At 44.6% G+C, this 23,923-nt stretch overlaps 1 protein-coding gene across 2 annotated transcripts in view; it reads right to left on the reverse strand.

Moving 5' to 3' along the window:
- Nucleotides 1-23,923, reverse strand: part of DLG2 (discs large MAGUK scaffold protein 2) — a 2,211,856-nt gene that overhangs the window by 1,618,193 nt on the left and 569,740 nt on the right. The gene's annotated exons all lie outside the window — the stretch shown is intronic.

Consider the following 23,923-nt stretch of genomic DNA (forward strand, 5'->3'; position numbering starts at 1 on the left):
TACATTCAAGGCATGTTGTGAATGATAACTGTGATGCCGCGTACACACGACCATTTTTCATGACGAGAAAAATGCCATTTTTTAAGTTGGTCATGAAAAACGGTCGTGTGTAGGCTCCAGAGCATTTTTCTCGACGAGAAAAATGCCCATTAAAAATTTAGAACCTGCTCTATTTTTTCTCGTCGTTTTTCAAGTCATTCTTTTTCATGTCGTGAAAAACGGTTGTGTGTATGCTTTAACGAGGGGGGAAAAAATGCGCATGCTCAGAAGCAAGTTATGAGACGGGACCGCTCGTTCTGGTAAAACTAGTGTTTGTAAGGGAGATAGCACATTCCTCAGACTGAAAAGCACGGAGACTGAAAAACTCAAATAGTCTCTCACCAAACTTTTACTAACACGCGGTAACACTAAATCAGCAAATGCAGCCCAAAGGTTGGCGCCATTCGTATGGAACTTCCCCTGTATAGTGCCGCCGTACGTGTTGTACGTCACTGCGCTTTGCTCTAGCATTTTTTTCACGAACGTGTGTATGCAAGGCAGGCTTGAGAGGAATCACGTCGAGAAAAATTTCGTTTTTTTCCATGACATGAATAACGGTCGTGTGTACGCTGCATCACAGTTGCTTGATAACTCAACCAAACTGTCAAGCCATCTGGTGTCATAACTGATCACATGTGCAGCACCATGGCAACTGCAGATCAAACAGGGTCTAAGATGGCAGCTTCCTTGGCTGTAAAGGATAGGAGGGTTTAGTTCTGCTTTAAAGAGGAAGTAAAGCAAAAAAAAAAAAAAAGAATGCACCCTGAAAGACAAAAGCATAAAAAGCTAGTATGCATAGCATTAAAACAAAAAAACTGCGCTTAGACAGGAATTATTAAATAAAAAAGCAAAGGCAGCAGCAATGGTGGAGTAACACACAAATAAAACTAAAAATGGAAAGCTGCGCCAAAAAGTTAATCCAATTATTGCATTGACTGGTATGCCAAAACAGTGCACAATTACCAAATCAAACCACAAATGTGCAAAGTTGGAGGTTGCACAAACAGATCACCTGAATTGGTAGATTATCCACAGTATTAATATAAATTAGGGTCCCAATAAACATTGACATCCAGAGGCCCAAAGAACATTGCAAAATTAGCCAACTAATCCCCAAATGTCTAAATTGATATCGCACAAACTAGTCACAAATGGTAGGTAGCAATAATGTCCACAATGGTGATATAAAATCACAAAAAGTTCCATGTAGAGAAAATTTTCATACACATCACCCGGTGATTCACAAATTAGAATAGGCTTACCACCGTAACAAGATGTCCGCTTACCGGAAGGCAAGCCCAAAAAAGCAGTCGGCTGTGACCCAGCCCCAGCCTTTGGCTTGCACATGGAAACCGGGAAAGTATCAGGAACCAGGATAGCACCAGAGAGTAGGTTGGTTACAGGCGTTCCTCCCAGTCACAAAAGGTTCATACAACCAATGCGGTATTCCACTGTGCAGTTCGTTTTTCACCGAGTGGCCCCAGAGTGGTGCATACTAGTTCATTATGAATTACTTACCTGAGATCGAAGCCCCCGCAGTGGTCCTCGCTCCCCTCCTCCGTGGCCGCCATCTCTCCAGGGGTGATTTCCGGATATCGTGGCTCCGGCGCTGTGACTGGCCGGAGCCGCGATGATGTCACTCCCATGCATGCGTGTGGGAGCCGCCATTAACGGCACAATCACCGTTAGAAGCGGCACACTTAGTGCGCCTGCGCGCCGTAGACATTCGGTGCCTGTCTTTTGCCAATATCTCCTAAACCGTGTAGGTTTAGGAGATATTAATCCTTAATCTAGGCTTACCTGTAGGTAAAAGTGGTCTGTAAGGGTTTACAACCACTTTAAGGCTCAATTCCAACTCCCACCACCTACTCAAAGTAGATGTCTTCCAAGTGATCACCTAAATCAGGGGTGCTCAAGCTTTTGAAGAGAGAGGGCCACTAAAGGGGTTTGATAAGCACTCGAGTGCCACAATGAAATGAAATGTATTGCTGTGACTCTTTATCTGGGCTTTTTTTCAGGGGGAACTTGGGGGAACTCAGTTCCACCACCTCTGGCTCAGACCCTTTGGTGCTTGCTCACCAAAATCACTTGTAAACACAGAAGTCTTGGTTTCTGTGTTTACAAGCAACAGCTCTGCACTCTGTGTGTAACCCCCCTGAACTCTGCACTCTGTATGTAATGCAATCCTGGTATTTAATGCCCCTTTAAGACCCTTCTACTGTTTGTGAAATCTGAACGGGTCGTGGTTGAGTTCCTGCACCTATATTTTGAGAAAAAAAGCTCTGCTCTTTATAGTACCTACAAAGTCTTTGTCCTTGATTATAATAGAGATATGGTACCTGGTGCCTGTAAAGGGGATTGCAGGTTCACGTTGACTGGTAGTAAGTGGTGATTCACCAATCACTACTGCTTAAGTAAGACTTCATACACTCCACTGTCAAAAGGGGGTGCACCACTTGTGTCTCGACCACGCTCTAAATTCTCCACTGTGCAAATGTTTCTGCTGGGCTGAGAACCAATACACCAAGCAAACACTGCAGGATTCCTGGACGAATGCAAGGCATTCCTTGGCCTAATTATGCAAGACTCTTTCCGTGTATTCCTCAGTGTTGCTAGGACAAATGGAAAATATGTCAGTGTGTCCCAGTTTATTTCTGTAGCTCCCAGTATCTAGTGGAAGCCCGGTGACAGAGGGTGACAGAGAGAGGCACCTTAATAGGACACATATGGCATTGGCAAAAAAAAATTGTTTGTATGTTCTCTGTTTGTGTGGGTTACTTGTGTGTTATAGAATTACCTCCAACATTCCAATCATCTTCAACACGCAACTGAGCCTTAGTGTATACGTTTCTGTAACAATCGTCACGCAAGTTCCTTTTGAACAGACACTGGTGTAATTAGTAGTGTTGCTCACGAATATTCGTATTGCGAATATTCGGCTCGAATATGGCATATTCGAGTATTCGCGATATATTTCGAATTTCGCGGTGAATATTCGCTATTCCGAATATTCGCATTTTTTCAATTTTATTTTTAAAACAGATCACATCCTATCGACGTCTAAAAGCATTGCTGGTATGATTAGAGACCCTGGGCCGAGTAGCTAAGCTGAGGCGATCCTTTTATGTTGCCGAATATAAAAAAAAAAAAATTGCGAAATTTCGCTAATGCGAATGCGAAAATGATTGCGAATTTTCGATAACTGTGGTAGGAGAACTCTGATTGTCTCTGATGCAAAAGGGGGGGGGGGGCTTTGTGTATGTTTCTGTTATGAATATTTGTATGTTTGATATTATTTTTTTTTGTAAGAAGGAAAAAATTGCGCATACCTTAAAAAAAGGGGAGAATACAGCAGCAACTCAAAAATGTTATACAACATAAATTAATACAAGACAGAAAATGGAGTCGCTCTACAAGAATAAAAAATATGTCTAGTGACAAGACATGTGGGCAAATTATAAAATAAGCAAGCGCAAATAACTTGTGAAATACACAGTGAAACAAATATATAAAGAAATATAGTCCCAATAATAGAAAAATAATCTTTCATAAAAATGTCTTTGATATGTGAAGTGCAAAAAAGTCCAAAGCATGCAGCATGAACGTGTTCAATCTTCAAGGTGTTTGATTGACAAACGGCTGTGACAGATGGATAGAGTAAAGAATCACCACCAATGCAAAACACTTTTTATTTTCTATTGTAAAATATCACGAATATTCTGAGCCAATCAGAGTGCTCCTTCCGCATTTGCCGAATATTCGCAATTATTTTGTATTGTAAAATATCACGAATATTCTGAGCCAATCAGAGTGCTCCTTCCGCATTTGTCGAAATTTCGCAATTATTTTGTATTGTAAAATATCACGAATATTCTGAGCCAATCAGAGTGCTCCTTCCGAAATTTCGCCATCAATATCGCATTCGCATTTTGCGAAATTTCGATACAATATCACGAATATTCTGAGCCAATCAGAGTGCAAAATATCACGAATATTCTGAGCCAATCAGAGTGCTCCTTCCGCTGTTGTCGAAAATTCGCAATTATTTTCGCATTCGCAATAGCGAAAATTCGCAATCATTTCATTTCGATAAAATATCACGAATATTCGAATTTAGCGAATATATCTCGAATATTCGACTATATATTCGAGATATATCGCGAAATCGAATATGGCGTATTCTGCTCAACACTAGTAATTAGTTCCATTTTTTAAAGTGCCTTGGAATATGACTTTAAGGCCTCGTACACACAGACGGACTGTCCGCTGAAAAAGGTCCGCCGGACCGTTTTCAGCGGACGTGTCCGCCCGGAGATTTCTGTGTGGTGGTTGTACACACCATCAGACAGAAATCCGCGCAAACACGATACGCGGTGACGTGGCCGCGCCGTCGCCACGACGATTACGCGGCGACGTGCGCGGCCCTGGAAGGTCAATGCTTCCACGCATGCGTCGAATCACTTCGACGCATGCGAGGGATGGCGGCCGAGCGGACATGTACGGTGAGTCTGTACAGACGACCGAACATGTCCGACGGACAGGCTTCCAGCGGACATGTTTCTTAGCATGCTAAGAAATTTTTGTCCGCTGGAAAACGGTCGGCTGGACAAATGTCCGCTGGAAACCTGTCCGGTCGGCCGTACACACGACCGAACATGTCTGCTGAAACTGGTCCGCGGACCAGTTTCAGCAGACATGTTCGGTCGTGTGTACGGGGCCTAATGAGAAGACTTAGGGCCAGATTCACGTAGCCCGGGCGCAGCGTAACGTAACCGATTTAGGTTACACCGCCGCAAATTTTCTGTCTAAGTGCCCGATCCTCAAAGCACTTACCTGGAAATTTGCGGCGGTGTATCCTAAATCCGTCCGGCGCAAGGCGGGCCAATTCAAATGGGGCGGGTACCATGTAAATTAGGCGCGCTCCCGCACCGGACGTACTGCGCATGCTCCCGACGCAAATTTCCTGACGTGCTTTGCGCGAAATTACGACGCGCCGACGTTTTGTGAATCGCGACGTGAAAAAAAGACTTGCGCCGGGAAAAAACTTTTTTTTTTTAAAAATTCAAAAGCGACGCGGGAAAGACGGGTACACTTTTACATGGTGTAGTAATTTTACACTTTGTAAAAGGTGCCCTATCTTTGCGACGGAAAACTAACACTTGCGGCGACGTAACGACGGGAAAAAGTTTTGTGGATCGCCGTAACTGCTAAATTGCATACCCGACGCTGGTTTACGACGCAAACTCCCCCCAGCGGCGGCCGCGGTACTGCATCCTAAGATCCGACAGTGTAAAACTATTACACCTGTCGGATCTTATGGATATCTATGCGTAACTGATTCTATGAATCAGTCGCATAGATAAAAACAGAGATATGACGGTGTATCAGCAGATACGCCGTCGTATCCCTTTTGTGAATCTGGCCCTTAGCTTGCAATCACTAGTCCAATGCATCATAAAGGTGTTCAGTGAGGTTGAAGTCAGGGCTCTGTGCAGGCCACTTGAGTTTCTCCACACCAAACTCATCAAACCATGTCTTTAAGGAGCTGGCTTTGTGCAAGGGGGTACAGTCATACTGGAACAGAAAAGAACCTTCCCTAAACTGATGCCACAAGGTTAGAGGCATACAATTACTGTCTAAAATATCACCTCTATCCTGAAACAGTTACAGGACCCTTCACTGGATATTGAGTAATTGGAGAGGTATCTACATATTTTTAGCTAGATGTAATAGTCAGGTGTCAATGAACTTTTAGTCATATAGGCCCAGATTCTCAAAGGACTTATGACGGCGTAGCGCCATGTACGCCGTCGTAAGTCCGAATGAGAGCCGTCGTATCTATGTGGCTGATTCTTAGAATCAGTTACGCATAAATTCTGCTAAGATACGAGCGGCGTAAGTCTCCTACACCGTCGTATCTTAGGGTGCATATTTACGCTGGCCGCTAGGTGGCGCTTCCGTAGATTTCTGCGTTGAATATGCTAATGAGCTACATACGCCGATTCACGAAAGTACGTGCGCCCGGCGTAGCAAGATACGTTGTTTACGTAAGACATACGCCGGCGTAAACGTACCCCTCATAAAGCAGGGGTAAGTCATGTTAGGTATGGACGTCGGAAACGTCGGAACAGAGCTCAGGAGATCCAGTGGCAGTGGATCAGCGGGTCTAGGTGATAGATTGGGAGCTCAGTTGAGTGAAGATCAAAAGAGGAGATTGGAGAAAGTGAAAAAGTTAATTGCAACCTTTGTGTGAAGCTGTTGCCATAGGAGACAGCCTGTCTACACATGCAGATGTGGGCTCTGGTTGGGTGCCTTTCCTTGCATGGCTGTCTACCTATAGAAGTCTTGGCGTCTGCTAATTAACATTGCAACTACTAAAGGGTGTCCTGGCCCTAAACCCTATCTCCCACAGTTCTGCTTAACTACTTGCCGACCAGTTCTACGGCGGCAGGTCGGCTCCCCTGCGTGAGAGCCCGTAGCTTTACGTCGCTGCGCGAAGCGGGATCAGGGACGCGTGCCCCCCGCTCGTCCCTGATCCCGACGCGCATGCCCGCCGGGTGCGATCACCGCCGGGCACCCGCAATCGCTCGTTACAGAGCGAGAACTGGGAGCTGTGTGTGTAAACACACAGCTCCCGGTCCTGTCAGGGGAGAAATGCCAGACCGTCTTCATACAATGTATGAACAGCGATCAGTCATTTCCCCTAGTAAGTCCACCCCCCCTACAGTTAGAACACACCCAGGGAACATACTTAACCCCTTCCCCGCCCCCTAGTGTTAACCCCTTCCCTGCCAGTGGCCTTTTTTATAGTAATCAATGCATTTTTATAGCACTGATCGCTATAAAAATGCCAATGGTCCCAAAAATGCGTCAAAGTGTCCGAAGTGTCCGCCATAATGTCGCAGTACCGGAAAAAAATCACTGATCGCCGCCCTTACTAGTAAAAAAAATATAATAATAAAAATGACATAAGTCCCTGTTGTATCACGGGAGCGCGCTCGCAAAAGCTTTCCACCATGCGAGGGAGCTCGCATGAACGTGGAAAGCTTTTGCGAGGAGGAGCCGAGACAGCCACCGAGGGACCCCAGAAGACACGGATCCGGGTCACTCTGTGCAAAAACGATCTGCACAGTGAAGGTAAGTATAACATGTATGTTATTTTTTTTTTAAATTGTACCTTTAGTGTTTTTTTAAGTGGTTAAGAGACAATAAATCTTCAAGAAGTGTCTGGCGCCAATTAATCTGCCTTACATTGCACCCACCACGCCTTGTAACCCACTCTACACAGAAGAATGTCAGCTGCCCCTAACTCTGGAGGTCACCATTAGGCCTGGAGAGGCCCAGGACTTGGCTACAGCTATTTAACCACAAATGTGGTGAAAGATGGCTAGTGTACCATCTCCCAAAAGTGACATTTAGCCACTCTAAATTAGCAACACACATTCATATATGAGTCAAAATGTGCACAGGCTCCTGAGATACAAATGTGGAACTACACAGTGTATATATACAGGTAGTGCATGAGCATTGACTATATGTACATGGCCATGCTGCAGCTTTGATAAATGTCATTATGCTGCTTGAGCAAAAATAGACACCTCATGGGTGGAACTTAGGTCCCGAGGTGCTAAAACACGCCCACTTGAAAAAGATATTCAAACAGGCAGTGATTAGAAAGAAAGAGCAGCGGCTGTACCATTGTCAAACACTCATTAGTGGAAAGGCAGGGAGCAGACGCCTCTTGCAGCTGTTGTGCAATTTATTTTGCGTCTGAGTCCTGTCTCTAATCAGCCAGCAGGAGGATGAAAAGGATGCTGAAGAGATGTCACTTTCCTTCATGAATTATTCAATTAGCTACCTTAGCTGTCTTCTGTGGAATTTGTTATGTCTCACAAACCGACAATACATTATTCTCATTAAAAAAAAAAGACACTGCTTGGCTGATGTTAAGCAAATTAATTTGGATTTTATTGCAGGACTGGTATGAAGGTAAAATAACATAGTAACAATTTGTACTTTAATTTATTAGGAGTATATTTATTAGTTTTTTTTTTTCCCCCAGCAGTAAATCTAAGTTATAAATAAGTAAGCTGTACAGAACAAATACCAGTGCATGCAGGTTTTCTCCTTTCAGAAAGAAAGGGGAAGATTGCTGTACTTACTGTCTTCTTACTGATCAGATGCTTTAATGAGCAGGGCCGATCCCTATAGGCTCACTATGCAAGCCGTTTAGGGCCCCGCAAAGCTGCGGAGGGCCCTCATCCCACTTCTCGACTCGCTGGCTGCATGGGAGAAGAGGTAAGAAGTCAGCACCTTCTCACTTTAATGTAAGATGTAATTTCCAACAGCAAAGTATGCACCCCCTCTCATAATCAACCACTGGTTTGTCCCATTACAAGCTCATGATTTCCCTATGCACCTTTAACCACTTGCCGCCCGCCAATGACAAATTGACGTCGGCAAAGTGGTTGTTGAATCCTGACTGGACGTCATATGACGTCCTCAGGATTCTGAGCCGCTGCGCGCCCCCGGGGGCGCGCATCGCGGCGATCGTTGTTGCAGGGTGTCAGTCTGACACCCCGCAACACCGATCAAGGTAAAGAGTCTCTCACGGAGACTCTTTACCACGTGATTAGCCGTGTCCAATCACAGCTGATCACGATGTAAAACAGGAAAAGCCGGTAATCGGCTTTTCCTTACTCGAGTCTGTCAGACGCGAGTAGAGGAGACCCGATCGGCTGCTCCTGTGACAGGGGGGGGGGTTTGTGCTGATCAATAATCAGCACAGCCCCCCCGAGGATGCCCACTGGACCAACAGGGATGCCCACTGGACCACCAGGGATTAAAAAAATAAAGGTATGCCACCCTAGACCACCAGGGATGAGGAGGACACAAAAAATGGATGCCAATCAGTGCCGCAATGGATGCCAATCAGTGCCCACAATGGGCATCACTGATTGGCAGGCATTGTTTGGCACTGATTGGCATCCATTAGAAAAAAAACACATACAATAGTGCCCATCTATGCCCATCCGTGCCACCTATCAGTGCCCATACGTGCCGCCTATCAGTGCCCAATCCGTGCCGTCTATCAGTGCCCATCCGTGCCGCCTATCCGTGCCCATCCGTGCCGCCTATCTGTGCCACCTATCCGTGCCCATCCGTGCCGCCTATCCAAGCCCATCCATGCCGCCTATCCGTGCCGCCTATCAGTGCCCATCCGTGCTGCCCATCAGTGCCGCATATTAGTGCCCATCAATGCCACCACATCAGTGCCACCTCATCGGTGCCCATCAGTGCCGCCTTATCAGTGCCCGTCAGTGCAGTACCATCAGTGCCCATCAGTGAAGGAGAAAACGTACTTATTTACAATGTTTTATTTATTTATTTATTTTTTTGCAGAAAATAAATATCCCAGAGGTGATCAAATACCACCAAAAGAAAGCTCTATTTGTGGGTACACAATGATAAAAATTTAGTTTGGGTACAGTGTAGCATGACCATGCAATTGTCATTCAAAGTGCAACAGCGCTGAAAGCTAAAAATTGGTCTGGGTGGGAAGGTGTATAAGTGCCCTGTATGGAAGTGGTTAAATAACATTGAGACATTGGGACATTGGCACAGGGATTGGAAGCTAGATTTGAGAGAAACCCTTATTCACAAAATGTTTACTCACTATAAATTATGCTAGTATTTGTTAGTTTAAAGCAACCCCTGAACAACCACAAATGCCCCTGTAACTAATCGCTGGAAGTTTTTGTTTTAATTCCCTTGACATGTTAAGGACAGATTCTCAGTCATAACCCACATGATAGACATAAACCTCCCCAACTCCCCCAAATTGCCCAATAAAAGAACTGACAAAGTTGTGGAGTAAAAATTGGCCCTGCAGCTTATTTATTTAACAATTTCTAAACTTAAAATAAATAACCATTTTTAAATAACATAAGACAAACTTTTTTCCATATCTTGGTGGTCTTGGAGGGGAACAACACACAACTTGGTCACTGGGACAAAACTTATTTAACTTAGGCCTCAGTCGCAAGACACCGACTCAGAGAGACAGTACACATGTCCGCAGTAACCTTCAATTTTACCCCTTCCTAGTTAAACCCTCGTTAACCGGAAGGTACCCGATAACCCCATACCACAGATGGGTACCACCATTTTACTAAATATTCCAGTTTTTTTCTCCTCTTCCAGAGGCCCAACACAAATCGTTCCGACCCCCAACTGCATCCCCCGCCTAAAACCTAAGAAAGCTTCTTCCTCTGCTACTGAAGGACTGGCGATACGTCACTTCCTCCCCTCTGACTATTCCACCAGGGACCACCTCCAACCCCCAGGACACCCCCCTTCTCTTAAAGGAGGAACTACATGCTTTTTCTTTATCCTGCACTGTCTCGCCCTGTCATGCTGTCCCTCTGCCTATCTGTTCTTTTCTTGCTCCGGGGCTCTCTTTTTATTCACCTAAATCTGTGATGCTCCAGTTTTAAGGCTTCTATCTTCTGTTTAGAGGAGGTAATGGGCAGTGATCTTCTTGGGTCTCTTGGCCTGCTGGGAGAGCCTATTTATTTGGGTGAGGTCAGGTGATCTGGGTTCTGTGCCACCTGGACAGCTTTAAGGCTTCTATCTTCTTCTGTTTAGAGAAGGAATGGTTATTCTTCCTATTGGGTGTGCAGTGCTGAATCTACTTAGGATACAGAAGAGGAGTCTCAGAGGAGACTGGCCATCACAATTTTAGCAGACCTTTGAGAACCAAAATCATCTACATCTATTGAGTACTGGTCCCACTTACCCAGAAACGGCGCTTACAAGGGACTCAGACAGCTGACTTATATGAACACAAAACTTGTGTTAAACAAAAAAACATGCTGGTTGAGTGAGCAGAGCAATAGTAGAAGGGTTACTTTTTAGCCAGAGAAGGGCTTTGACAATCTGGTAATAGAATATCTGGATTGCCTATTCGTCTGGACTGTGAAAGGCAGGAGAAGTTCTCTGCTGGTCCTAGAAGAAGGCTGGTAGGTCAACAAGGGCATTACCAAGAGAACCAAAGATAGGGTAACATGGTGTGCACAGCAAACACCAAACGGTTAGGCCCCTTTTACACAGTCGGACCGTTCAGGTCCGCCTGTCAGTTTTGTCAGCGGACCTTAACGGCCACTCCATGCAAGCCTATGGAGCACTGGATGTTAGTGGAGACATGTCTGCTGACATCCGATCTGCTAAAATCAGACATATGGCGATACGTCGCCATCCGTCCATGGCGGATCGGATCAGGTGAGATCTAATGAAAACGGACATGCTGTCCGTTTTTATCAGATCTCTCCATAGGAGACAGCGGCGCTGCACAAGCCCCTCCCTGCTCAGTGGCGATGGAATGAGGGCTTATTGTTAAAGCGGTAGTTCACCCCCCCCCCGACACGATTTTACCATCGAGACAGGCATTGTAGCGCGAGCTACAGTATGCCTGTCCCGATTTTTTTAACCCCGGACTCACCTTGTAATCGGACATCGTAGATTTCGGCTCCCGCGGGGAATGGGCGTGCCTATGGAGAGGGAGGATGATTGACGGCCGGCCCTGGCACGTCACTCTCCCCGAAGACAGCCGGAGTAGGTCTCGGCTCTTCACGGCGCCTGCGCACAGGCTATGCGCACGCGTCGTGAAGAGCCAAGCCTATTTCGGCTATTTCCAGAGAAGCGTGACGCGCCAGAGCCGGCCGTCAATCATCCTCCGTCTCCATAGGCACGCCCATTCCCCGGTATCTTCGATCTACGCGTACAAGGTGAGTACGGGGGTAAAAAATTCGGGACAGGCATACTGTAGCTCGCGCTACAATGCCTGATTTTATGGTAAAAGAAAAAAAATATTTTTTTTTTCGTTGATAGGGTGAACCCCCGCTTTAAGGACCCGTTTACACCATACATGTAGGGATAACTGTAACACATATGCCATCACGGCACATTATATTAAACCACAAAAGCACATTACATAATGCCCTACCTGTAAATTATATAAATTATCAAGAACATATATCATTCTACAACTGACTGCACAATGTAATAAACCACAAGACCGAGTTAGATCATCCAGAGTGAATATTTCAAATCATTGCTGCAAATTATATAATATGGTAGAATATCAGTTAGTGGAATGTTATATTATTCAATGGCATAATAAATCACCCAAAAGCACTTCAAATCTCATTCCTATTAACAGCAACATTTTATCCTTCCGCACTGGCATTTTACCCCATTCACCCCATTCAGTAACATTTTAAGGCGCGTACACACGATAGGTTAACCAGAGGACAACGGCCTGACAGACCGTTTTCATCGGTCAAAACCGATCGTGTGTGGGCCCCATAGGTTATTTAACCTTCGGTTAAAAAAAAAGCAAACTTGCTTTAAAATTTGCTAACCGATAGGTCAAAACCGATCGTTAGTAGGCAAAACCATTGGTTAAAAATCCACGCATGCTCTGAATCAAGTCGACGCATGCTTGGAAGCATTGAACTTCGTTTTTTTCAGCACGTCGTTGTGTTTTACGTCACCGCGTTCTGACACGATCGGTTATTTAACCTATGGTGTGTAGGCGCGACGGACCATCAGTCATCGGTTAGCCTATGACAACGGTCCTTCAGACTGTTTTCATCAGATGGACTGATCGTGTGTACGAGGCTTTACTCTCTCAGAATTTTCTTACCACCCATCATTACCCTCCCTCACCCACCCAGCAGCATTTTACTCTATCCAACAGGAGTTCACACACTACTATTTAAATCATGAGAAGAAACTTCTTCTTCCTTCCCATAGCACTGATAACCAAAACCATAAACGCACCCCCAATCCTTATCTCAGTGTCAAAGCATACTGAGAGACTTCCACCATTAGGTCCAGGCAGACAGAGGGTATAACAAGTATGGAGATGTAGACTAAAAGATGACACCATTGGGAGTCTTTCATGTCCTCTTCTTCTGGTGGGCTGCAAGGATCAAGGGTTAGTTGGAGCAGGGGTGGAGTGGCAAGACTTGGACTTGGAAGTGTTGAAGCCTCCTCTGATGATGCACCCAAGGAAAGCCACCTCTTCAGCCTACTTTTCAGCCCAGAATCATAAGATGATTTCCAGAGCTCTTCAGAAGTCCTCAAACCCGGGGCACACTGTTACACATATGGCAACCAAAGCATCATTGGCCAATAATAAAGCACATGGGTGAGAGGCCAGAACATGACAATACAACCTCTGGTTGCACTTAGCAGCTATTGGGGCTCTGAAAACTAATGATTCAGGCAGACATCTGGAAGTTTCTGCACTTATTAGAAAATAGATCAAACGGCAGCAATCAAACCCTTCCTCACTCCATCCAAAACATTTGCATAGACGTTCTACTTTTTACTTGGGAGCCTTGAAAAATTTGGTCTGCTGGAAGTGAAGAGTACCAAGATCCAACAGGTAGAAGAAGGTGTTACAGATGCTTATTTGGAGTTGCTCTTTAAAATCCAGGTGGTTTCAGTACAACATAGCTATACGCAATATAACTATGGAGGGTGCACAACATGGTGTTACCTCAATATGACACTACTTATGTACAGATTTCCATGACGCCTGCTAACACTTAACCGTCTACTTTAGATGTCTAAAAGGCCACAAATTGCTGTTTTGTGACCTAATGGCCATTGTACAGGGGACAGTAGGTTGAAGCATTCAATCTAAAGTCTAGATCACTTTTACTAAAACAGTTAATGAAACAGAAGCCTTAAATTAATCCCTGGTATAGGTCAGCTAGAAAAAGCAACAGCTTAGAGGAACAGAACATAAAAGGAAAACGGCAAAAAAAAAAAAGGAAACAGTTGGTCTTTTTTCACCTTCTTTTTGAAAATGTTAGTTGCTTTCTCTGAATTCAGTATTTTCCGAGTTATAGCCAGTTAAAACAACTTCGCAACGACGATGGATCCATCTATAAGAATAAATGGGCATTAATTTGCTATCTTTGCTGGCTGTGTAGTACTGGGCAGAATAGTATAGATTTCGGGTTTAACGTCGTAAAAAATCGTCGTGCATGGGCTTTAACCACTTGCCGACCTGCTCATGTACATATACGTCAGCAGAATGGCACGGACAGGCACATGTACGTACCTGTACGTCCTCTGCTTGACGGCGGTGGGGGGTCCGATCGGGACCCCCCCCGGTACATGGCGCGGGTCGGTAAGCTGTAGAAGCGATCCGTGATGAGGGGGCGGCTGTCCGTTTTCAGCTCCCCCTCTGCGATCGCTCTCAGCCTATCCCTGCACTCCCCCCTCCTCCTTCCTGTGTTCAGTGTAAACAACAGGAAGGAGGAAGTGTGTGATCTCTCCTCGTGGTGGTCATATCGACCACCGCTGAGGAGAGAAGACATCACAAAAGTAAGTGGCACCAAGCAGCACACTGACACCAGCACATTAGGCACATTTAACCCCCTTTTAACCCCTTCAGTCACCGCCGATCGCCCCCCCCAGTCTCCTGTAACATTGTCACTGATTGCAGGGATCATTTATTTTTTGATTTCTGCATTTAGTGTCAGTGTTACAGAAAAAAAGTGTTAGGGCAGTTAGTTTTAGCCCCCTTTAGGTCCAGGGTAGCCCCCTACCCCCCCCTAATAAAGGTTTAACCCCTTGATCACCGCCCTAGTTAACCCTTTCACCCCCTATTGCCAGTGTCACTAAGCGATCGATTTTCTGATCGCTGTATTAGTGTCACTGTTGCCGCTAGGCAGTTAGTTTTTTTTGAGGTTCGCCGCCAGGTTCTATAGCGTTAGGTACCCCCATAAATAAAGTTTTTAACCCCTGATTGCCCCCTAGTTAACCCTTTCACCCCCTATTGCCAGTGTCACTAAGCGATCGATTTTCTGATCGCTGTATTAGTGTCACTGTTGCCGCTAGGCAGTTAGTTTTTTTTTTAGGTTCGCCGCCAGGTTCTATAGCGTTAGGTACCCCCATAAATAAAGTTTTTAACCCCTGATTGCCCCCTAGTTAACCCTTTCACCCCCTATTGCCAGTGTCACTAAGCGATCGATTTTCTGATCGCTGTATTAGTGTCACTGTTGCCGCTAGGCAGTTAGTTTTTTTTGAGGTTCGCCGCCAGGTTCTATAGCGTTAGGTACCCCCATAAATAAAGTTTTTAACCCCTGATTGCCCCCTAGTTAACCCTTTCACCAGTGATCACCGTATAAGTTTTACGGTTGACGCTGGTTAGTTAGTTTGCTGTTTATAGCATCAGGGCACCCGCCGTATATAACCCAATAAAGGTTTAACCCCCTGATCGCCCGGCGGGTGATATAAATTAAATTTTAGCGTCAGTCAGGGTCTGCGTCGCCCCAGGCAGTGTTAGGTTAGTGCCAGTACCGCTTACACCCACTCGCAAAGCATACACCCCCCTTAGTGGTATAGTATCTGAACGGATCGATACCTGATCTGATCAGATCTATACTAGCGCACCCAGCAGTTTAGGGTACCCAAAAACGCATTGTTAGCGGAATCAGCCCAGATACCCGCTAGCACCTGCGTTTTCCCCCTCTGCCCAGCCCAACCCACCCAAGTGCAGTATCGATCGATCACTGTCACTTCAAAAACACAACACACAACTGCAGCGTTCACAGAGACAGGTTGATCCCTGCGATCGCTAACAGTTTTTTTGGAAGCGTTTTCTACATTTTCCTTTCTATAGTCAGGTGCTTTTTTTACCTGTGAATCATCACCAGTGTACCACTAAATTTAAAACCCAAAATGGCAAAGCGAATGTACACTGGTGAAGAGGCCGTCAGGATTCTGTGCATGTCAGATAGTGAAGAAGAGGAGGTCACGCATCTGACAGAATCTGGCTCAGAATACGATCCTGTTTACGACAGCGGCTCCATGTCAGATAGCTCGGACGACGGAGTAGTGGTCCCTGCTAAGGCCAGGCGTACCCGACCCCATTCTGATGTTGTTGAGCAGCAAGAACCGCAGGTCCCTCGTATGTAGCAGAGAGCCAGTACTAGCGCCGCTATTCCTTCTGGTGGATTGGCAAGCACCAGCGGCCTAGTACACCCTGGTCGTTCATCCAGCACTGCAGTAAGACGTGGCGACGTGGCGAGTCCCATAAGTGCAGTTCCAGCTGGCGAGGTGGCAAGCACAAGTAGTGTCCCGCTGCCACCAAGAAGAAGACAAAGACAGGCCCGTCGTGCCCATAGTGCCCTTCCTGCAGAATTCGCCTATCCTGATTGGGTCCCCACCACTTCTGCAGAACCCGTACTTCCCCCATTCACTGGCCAACCCGGTATTCAGGTGGATACAGCGAACTTTACGTCACTTGATTTTTATTCGCTGTATTTCACGGAAGATCTCTATAGATCTATTGTGGACCAGACTAATTTATATGCTGGTACCTACATCGCCGCTAACCCCCAGTCTCTCCTTGCCAAAGAATGGAAACCTCTTGAGGTTTCCGAATTTAAGATCTTTCTGGGCCTTCCCCTTAACATGGGCATACACACATTTCCGGAGTTGCGGATGTATTGGTCCACACATCCCATCGACCATATGCCCGTGTTCTCTGCTCACATGGCCAGGAAACGATACGAGGCGATCCTGCGGTTTATGCATTTCAGTGACAATGCACTTTGTCGTCCACGTGGAGACCCTGAATTTGACCGGCTCTACAAAATTCGGCCCCTCGCAAACCATTTCAACGAACGTTTTGCAGCCTTGTTTAATCCCCAGCAGGTTGTTTGCGTTGATGAGTCCCTGGTTAAATTTGCTGGCCGCTTGTCTTTCAAACAGTACATTCCCAGCAAGCGTTCCAGATACGGGGTCAAGCTCTATAAGCTCTGTGACAGGGCCACAGGCTACACATGGAGCTTTAGGGTTTACGAGGGCAAAGATAGTCAGGTAGAGCCGGAAGGATGCCCAGATTACATGGGGAGCGCTGGCAAGATCGTGTGGGACTTGGTGTCACCCTTATTCGGAAAGGGGTACCACTTATACGTGGACAATTTTTACAGCAGCGTGCCACTTTTTAGCCACTTGTTTGATCGTCAGATTGGAGCATGTGGCACCGTGCGACCTAATCGCCGGGGCTTTCCCCAGCGGCTTGTAGATGCCCGTCTTAGCCTGGGGGCGAGAGCCTGCTGCAAGTGTAAAAATTTGCTCGCTGTGAAGTGGCGGGACAATAGGAATGTTTTCGTTCTTACCACCCTTCACGCAGACACGACAGTACAAATTCGTACGGCGACTGGTGTTGTGGAGAAACCCCTCTGTGTCCACGAATATAACCAAAACATGGGAGGGGTGGACCTCAACGACCAGCTGATGGCGCCGTATCATATTGCCCGCAAGACGAGACGCTGGTACAAAAAAGTGTCTCTACATTTATTTCAATTGGCTCTACTGAATGCTCACGTCTTATACAGAGCTTCAGGACAGAATGGATCCTTCCTTCAATTCCAGAGGGAGATCATCACAGAACTCCTGTATCCAGGTGGTACTGTACCTCACCATCCCCTACCAAATGCAGTAAGCCGACTGCATGAGAGGCATTTTTCTTATGTCCTCGAGAGTACCCCTACCCAACGAGCCCCCCAAAGAAGATGTCGTGTCTGTACCAAGCGCGGATTTAGGCGTGACACCCGTTATTTTTGTCCCCGCTGTCTTGACAATCCTGGTCTTTGTATTGGGGAATGTTTTGAACGCTTCCACACACTAGTGAAGTATTAGCGTAGGGCAAAACATTACACAGGCTAGGCTCACTTACAGAGGGTCTCCCAAGATGCCATCGCATTTTGAGAGACCCAAACCTGGAACCGAAAAGTTGAACAGTTACAAAAAAAAGTGTTAAAAAAAAAAAAAAAAAGGAAAAAAAAAAAAAAAAAAAAATAGTTGTTGTTTTATTGTTCTCTCCCTCTCTATTCTCTCTCTATTGTTCTTCTCTTTTTTACTGTATTCTATTCTGCAAAGTTTTATTGTTGTTATGTTTTTTCATGCTTGCTTTTCAGGTATGTAATTTACTTTACTGTTTTCAGGTACACCATTCAACTGTTGCGCGGACTTATTTATATTGACAGCAACAGCGTTTGCTCCCACGATATATAAAGCCGCGACTCCAGTGCTGTAGGAGGTGATTTCACCACCACAGTTAAAAAAAAGAGCATATATGCCGAAGCATGGGGGCAGCAGGGGCGGAGGAGCGATTTTGCTCCTAATGCCGCGTACATACGGTTGACATTCCTACGGAGGCTTTCCCGTGGAAAAGTCTGACCATGTGTACACGGCATAGAAAAGTCCGACCGTGTGTACGCGGCATAGAAAAGTCCGACCGTACACGGCATAACTTTTTTGCGGGAGGATGCCCCCATGCTTCGGCATATATATATTTTAGGCACAGGTTGCGTTAAAAAATGTTTTATTTTTTACTATGTTTTTTTTATAGGTATTTGCTTTGCAGGTATGGTATGATCTTACTGTTATACTGGAATGTTACTTTGTTTTAATGTTAACCATCATTTGCTTAGCAGGTACGCCATTCAGTTGCAGTGCGGGTTTATTTAGCGTGACAGCAACAGCGTTTGCTCCCACGATATATATAAAGCCGCGACTCCAATGCTGTAGGAGGTGATTTCACCACCACAGTTCAAAAAAGAGCATATATGCCGAAGAATGGGGGCATTAGGGGCGGAGGAGCGATTTTGCTCCTAATGCCGCGTACATACGGTTGACATTCCTACGGAGGCTTTCCCGTGGAAAAGTCTGACCATGTGTACGCGGCATAGAAAAGTCCGACCGTGTGTACGCGGCATAGAAAAGTCCGACCGTACGCGGCATAACTTTTTTGCGGGAGGATGCCCCCATGCTTCGGCATATATAAATGGTGCATGTATGCCCATCATTAGAAGTGGGTGGATGAAGGGAGGTATTCTAATGGTGGGCATACCCACCGATCAATCTTTTTTCCATTCAGCCAACAGGCTGCATGAAAAAAAAAGATTACAATACATGTCCAACAAGAACCGTCAACGTACTGGTATGTTGCTGGACTTTGAATGGTTATACCAGAATGATGCCTGCGGGTTTAGGCATCATCTTGGTATCATTCTTTTCAGCCAGCGGTCGGCTTTCATGTAAAAGCAGTCCTAGCGGCTAATTAGCCTCTAGACTGCTTTTACATTCAGTGGGAGGGAATGTTCCCCCCCCCGGATAAAAACGGCGCCATTGAGAATATTGGAAAGCATTTTATCACACCGATCTTGGTGTGGTCAGATGCTTTGAGGGCAGAGGAAAGATCTAGGGTCTAATTGACCCCATTTAAAAAAAAAAGAGTACCTGTCACTAACTATTGCTATCATAAGGGATATTTACATTCCCTGAGATAACAATAAAAATGGTAAAAAAAATAAAAAATGGAAGGAACAGTTAACAAATAAAATAAAAAAAGCGAAATAAATATATAAAAAAAAAAAAAAAAAAAAAAAAAGCATCCCTGTCCCCCCCTGCTCTTGCGCAAAGGCGAACGCAAGCGTCGGTCTGGAGTCATATGTAAACAGCAATTGCACCATGCATGTGAGGTATCACCGCGAAGGGCAGATCGAGGGCAGTAATTTTAGCAGTAGACCTACTCTGTAAATCTAATGTGGTAACCTGTAAAGGCTTTTAAAGGCTTTTAAAAATGTATGTAGTTTGTCACCACTGCGCGTTTGTGCGCAATTTTAAAGTATGTCGTGTTTGGTATCCATGTACTCGTCCTAAGATCATAATTTTTATTTCATCAATAATTTGGGCAATATAGTGTGTTTTAGTGCTTTAAAATAAAAAAAAAGTGTATTTTTTCCCCAAAAAATGCGTTTGAAAAAACGCTGCGCAAATACTGTGTGGAAAAAAAAATTGCAACACCCACCATTTTAATCTGTAGGGCCTTTGCTTTAAAAAAATATATAATGTTTGGGGGTTCAACTTAACTTTCTTGCAAAAAAATAATATGTTTTTATGTAAACAAACAGTGTCAGAAAGGGCTTTTTCTTCAAGTGGTTAGAAGAGTGGGTGATGTGTGACATAAGCTTCTAATTGTTGTGCATAAAATGCCAGGACAATTCAAACCCCCCCCCCAAATGACCCCATTTTGGAAAGTAGACACCCCAAGCTATTTGCTGAGAGGCATCTCAAGTCCATGGAATATTTTAGATTTTGACCCAAGTTGCGGGAAATATAAATATATATATATATATTTTTTTTTTTTGCGCAAAGTTGTCACTAAATGATATATTGCTCAAACATGCCATGGGCATATGTGGAATTACACCCCAAAATGCATTCTGCTGCTTCTCCTGAGTACGGGGATACCACATGTGTGAGACTTTTTGGGAGCCTAGCCGCGTACGGGACCCCAAAAACCAATCACCGCCTTCAGGCTTTCTAAGGGTGTAAATTTTTGATTTCACTCCTCACTACCTATCACAGTTTCGAAGGCCATAAAATGCCAAAATAGCACAAAAAAACCCCAAATGACCCCATTTTGGAAAGAAGACACCCCAAGGAAACTGCTGAGAGGCATGTTGAGTCCATTGATTTTTTTTTTTGTCCAAAGTGATTGAATAATGAAAAAAAAAAAAAAAATGAAAAATTTGTCACTAAATGATATATTGCTCACACATGCCATGGTTATATGTGGAGTTGCACCCTAAAATACATTCTGCTGCTTCTCCTGAGTACGGGGATACCACATGTTTGGGACTTTTTGGGAGCCTAGCCGCGTACGGGACCCCGAAAACCAAGCACCGCCTTCAGCATTTCTAAGGGCGCAAATTTTTGATTTCACTCCTCACTACCTATCACAGTTTCGAAGGCCATAAAATGCCAAAATAGCACAAACCCCCCCCAAATGACCCCATTTTGTAAAGTAGACACCCCAAGCTATTTGCTGAGAGGCATGTTGAGTCCATGGAATATTTAATTTTTTTGCCCCAAGTGATTGAATCATGACCAAAAAAAATAAAAATAAAAAAATGTACAAAACATTGTCACTAAATGATATATTTCTCACACATGCCACGGTTATATGTGGAATTGCACCCCAAAATACATTCTGCTGCTTCTCCTGAGTACGGGGATACCACATGTGTGGGACTTTTTGGGAGCCTAGCCGCGTATGAGACCCCGAAAACCAAGCACCGCCTTCAAGATTTCTAAGGACATAAATTTTTGATTTCACTCACACAAATCTTGAAGGCAGTGCTTGGTTTTCGGGGCCCCGTACGCGGCTAGGCTCCCAAAAAGTCCCACACATGTGGTATCCCCGTACTCAGGAGAAGCAGCAGAATGTATTTTGGGGTGCAATTCCACATATAACCGTGGCATGTGTGAGAAATATATCATTTAGTGACAACGTTTTGTATTTTTTTTTTTTTGGTCATTATTCAGTGACTTGGGGCAAAAAAATTAAATATTCCATGGACTCAACATGCCTCTCAGCAAATAGCTTGGGGTGTCTACTTTCCAAAATGGGGTCATTTGGGGGGGTTTTGTGCTGTTTTGGCATTTTATTGCCTTCGAAACTGTGATAGGTAGTGAGGAGTGAAATCAAACATTTATGCCCTTAGAAATCCTGAAGGCGGTGATTGGTTTTCGGGGTCCCGTACGCGGCTAGGCTCCCAAAAAGTCCCACACATGTGGTATCCCCGTACTCAGGAGAAGCAGCAGAATGTATTTTGGGGTGCAATTCCACATATGCCCATGGCATATGTGAGAAATATATCATTTAGTGACAACGTTTTGTAAATTTTTTTTTTTTTTTTTTTTGGTCATTATTCAATCACTTGGGGCCATAAAATTAAATATTCCATGGAATCAACATGCCTCTCAGCAAATAGCTTGGAGTGTCTTCTTTCCAAAATGGGGTCATTTGGGGGGGTTGTGTGACATCTTGGCATTTTATGGCCTTCAAAACTGTGATAGGTAGTGATAGGTAGTGAGGAGTGAAATCAAAAATGTATGCCCTTAGAAATCTTGAAGGCGGTGCTTTGTTTTCGGGGCCCCGTATGCGGCTAGGCTCACAAAAAGTCCCACATATGTGGTATCCCCGTACTCGGGAGAAGCAGCAGAATGTATTTTGGGGTGCAATTCCACATATAACTATGGCATGTGTGAGCAATATATCATTTAGTGACAACTTTGTGCAAAAAAAAATCAGTTTGTCATATTCCCGCAACTTGTGTCAAAATATAAAATATTCCATGGACTCGACATGCCTCTCAGCAAATAGCTTAGGGTGTCTACTTTCCAAAATGGGGTCATTTGGTTTTTTTTTTTGCTATTTTGGCATTTTATGGCCTTCGAAACCTTGATAGGTAGTGAGGAGTGAAATCAAAAATTTGTGCCCTTAGAAATGCTGAAGGCGGTGCTTGGGTTTTGGGGCCCCGTATGCGGCTAGGCTCCCAAAAAGTCCCACACATGTGGTATCCCCGTACTCAGGAGAAGCAGCAGAATGTATTTTGGGGTGCAATTCCACATATAACCATGGCATGTGTGAGAAATATATCATTTAGTGACAACTTTTTGTAAACATTTTTTTTTTTTTTTTTTTTCGTCATTATTCAATCACTTGGGACAAAAAAATTAAATATTCAATGGACTCAACATGCCTCTCAGCAGTTTCCTTGGGGTGTCTACTTTCCAAAATGGGGTCATTTGGGGGGGTTTTGTACTGCCCTGCCATTTTAGCACCTCAAGAAATGAGATAGGCAGTCATAAAATAAAAGCTGTGTAAATTCCAGAAAATGTACCCTAGTTTGTAGACGCTATAACTTTTGCGAAAACCAATAAATATACGCTTATTGCGATTTTTTTTACTAAAGACATGTGGCTGAATACATTTTGGCCTAAATGTTTGACTAAAATTTAGTTTATTCGATTTTTTTTACTTTTTGTTATAAGAAAAATAATTTTTTTTCAAAATTTACGGTCTTTTTGCGTTTATATCGCAAAAAATAAAAATCGCAGAGGCGATCAAATACCATCAAAATAAAGCTCTATTTGTGGGAAGAAAAGGACGCAAGTTTCGTTTCGGTACAACATTGCATGACCGCGCAATTTCCAGTTAAAGCAGCGCATTGCCAAATTGTAAAAACACCTTGGGTCTTTAGACAGCGTATTGGTCCGGGGCTTAAGTGGTTAATGATGTGAAAAAAACGTGCATGCTCACACGCAAGTTATGAGACGGGAGCGCTCGTTCTGGTAAAACTAGCGTTCGTAATGGAGTAAGCACATTCATCACGCTGTAGCAGACAGAAAAGCGTTAATCGTCTTTTACTAACACAAAATCAGCAAAAGCAGCCCAAAGGGTGGCGCCATCCGCATGGAACTTCCCCTTTATAGTGACGTTGTACATGTTGTACGTCACCGCGCTTTGCTAGAGCATTTTTTTTCCATGATCGTGTGTAGGCAAGGCTGTTTTAACGATCGGTTGAAAAAAACGTTGTTTTTTCTAGACCATTAAAAATGTCATTTTTTTACAACCCGAAAAACGGTCGTGTGTACGCGGCATTAGAGTTTGTTCATGTTTAGACATCTGTCCGGGACGTGACTCGTGAGCGTAACTCAAGTAAGGGTACCGCATGTGTACTGCACTGAACCCTGTACAAAGTGTCTAGCATAGCCCAGAGGCTTCTCATGTGACCCTTGCTTGGCACGCAATAAGAAGGGAAACATGGGAGGTCGTGACAACCACCCTGTCACCCAGACCTGTCCACACTTGGCCTCCTTTAACATTCATAAAAGAAATATCGCAAAAGAGCTACAAATACATTTTCTTCTCAATGATTTTTAAGCGGTGGCAGAACCTCTATCTGTCTTCCATTTTCTTAGCACTGATAGGGGTGTGAAC

The sequence above is a fragment of the Rana temporaria genome, chromosome 2, assembly GCF_905171775.1.
Source record: "Rana temporaria chromosome 2, aRanTem1.1, whole genome shotgun sequence".
NCBI lineage: Eukaryota > Metazoa > Chordata > Amphibia > Anura > Ranidae > Rana > Rana temporaria.